Consider the following 2,244-nt stretch of genomic DNA (forward strand, 5'->3'; position numbering starts at 1 on the left):
CTCAATACCAGGCAAATAAGCAACACTATGATAGATGGAAAAGACAGAAATTGTCAATGACTTCATATTGCTTGGATCCATGGTAAACATCCTTGGCACCAGCAACCAGGAATCATAAGACTTACTGCATTGGGAAAGTCTACCATAAGGGGCCTCTCCAGAGTGCTAAAGAGCAATGATGTCAGTTTGAAGACTAAGGTGCACCTGATCCAAATTATGAGTTAGTTTGTTGTTTGTGGTTTTTCGTTTTGGGGTGTTTTTTGTTTGTTTCTCCCCCCCCCCCAATTACTGGCTTTGAAAGTAGGACAATGAATAAAGAAGACAGAAGAATCCATGTCTTTGATTTATAGAGCTAGAGAATAATGCTGGATATCTGATGGGCCGTCGATAGAACAAGTGCAGTTATGGTACTGTTAAAGGCAAAAATAGTGACATTTCCTCTGACACAGTTTGGGCATGTTGTTAAGAGGGGCCAGTACTTGGAAAAGGACATCATCCTTGGGAAGTTGGAGGGTCAGTGAAGGAAGGAAAGACCCTCAATGAGATGCATTGATACAGTGACTGTAACAATGGCCCATGTGTGCCAGGGATGGCACAGGATAGGGAGGAGGTTCAGATCCTCTTTTCATGGGGTCACTATGAGTTGTAGTTGGCTTAGTGGCACTTCACAACAACGTGAGCACAATTAAGTGTCTAGAATTCCCACTCTTCTCAATATTAGCTATAATTTATTGTGGCCCATGCAGTCAAATGCCTTTGCATAATCTATAAAACACAATTAGACATCTTTCTGGTGCTCTCAGATAGACTTTGCCAATGCAATACTCCTGACCTCCTGACTGCTGCTACCAAGGGTCTCAATTCAAGTAAGAATATATTGTTGGCAATTTTTCTCCATTTGTCATGATTTGCTTATTGGTCGGGTGGTGTGAATTTTTGTTTTCTTTTCAAGCTTTGAGGGGAATCAGTAGGGAGGCATGTTGGCAGGTCTATACCATCTTCCTGGTACCTGAGTGTTTATTGAATGAATATATAAACAGCAGAGTTGAGACTCTCTCGAAAGTGACCTTGCTCCAGCCAGTGCTTTTCACCATGGAAGTAGGATGTTGTGAAGCTAGCTAGGGGACTCTGAACTCCTTCCTGGGCGCTCTCTCTCTCTCTCTCTCCCTATTTCCTCCTTGTTAGAGAAGAGGAGAGTGTCCTTGGTGACCTCAGTTTCCCTGTCTATAGAGTGGACACAGCAAAGGTATTCACCTGCAGAGTTTGGAGATGAAAGGGTCTAGTGATACAGAATGGGCTTGGAACGTGCCTGGCAGGAGCACCAGAATACCCACCCTGCCATGGAGTCAAGTCTGATGTCCCCATGTGTGTCCAAGTAGGGCTGTGCTCCAAACACCTTCCCATGGCTAATTTCTTAGAAGAAGATTGCCAGGCCTTTCTTCTGCAGTGTCTCCAGGTGAACTTGAACAGAGTCTTGATTGTTGCTCACTCCTGAAGTCCACTTCCTTCCTCCTTCTTGAAAAGTCTTAATAAGCCAAGAAGCTGCACCACAATCCTAGAAGTACGTGGTTTGAATCCACCAGATGCTCTGCTGGAGAAGGAAGGACAATGTCCTCCTGTACCAGTCAGATCTGATTTGATGGCACACACACAAAATAATAAAATAAAATTTTAGAAAATCACACCAAAAATCTTAATAAGCAGAGAGCTTCCTTTGATGACCAAGTGCACCCCACCTAAGCCACAATCTTTTCCGTTGTCTCATGGCTCTGTAAGAGCTGAACAATCAAAAGGAAGCCCTAAGATGAGCTGAAGAGAGCTCTGGTGGCTTAGTGGTAAGGTATGTGGTTTGAACCCAGCAGCCGCTCTATGGGAGAAAGATGGGCATTCTCCCAGTGCAACTTACTGCTTCAGAAAACCTGCTGGAGGGCCAGCTATGAAAAATTTCTGATTCGAAGGTATACATAACAGCAACAAGGTGAATCGATGTATGAGAATGTTTGGGGGCTGCCCAGCACTGACCATCATGTCCCCTGGTCACACACAGCTGGGAGAATTAACACATTATTCTGGGGGAGGAACAGACAGAAAACTCTGAGAAGTGAGGAGGCTGAGGTCTGGCTACTTGATGTTACACACATTTTTCCCCCCTCAAGCCTTTCAGAAAATCTCAGAAGACCTGCTAGACAAAAAAGAGCTGTAACACTTGTTACACACATTTTATTATTATCATTATCATTACAC

The sequence above is a fragment of the Elephantulus edwardii genome, unplaced genomic scaffold, assembly GCF_000299155.1.
Source record: "Elephantulus edwardii isolate Elephantulus edwardi_28Jun2011 unplaced genomic scaffold, EleEdw1.0 scaffold00185, whole genome shotgun sequence".
NCBI lineage: Eukaryota > Metazoa > Chordata > Mammalia > Macroscelidea > Macroscelididae > Elephantulus > Elephantulus edwardii.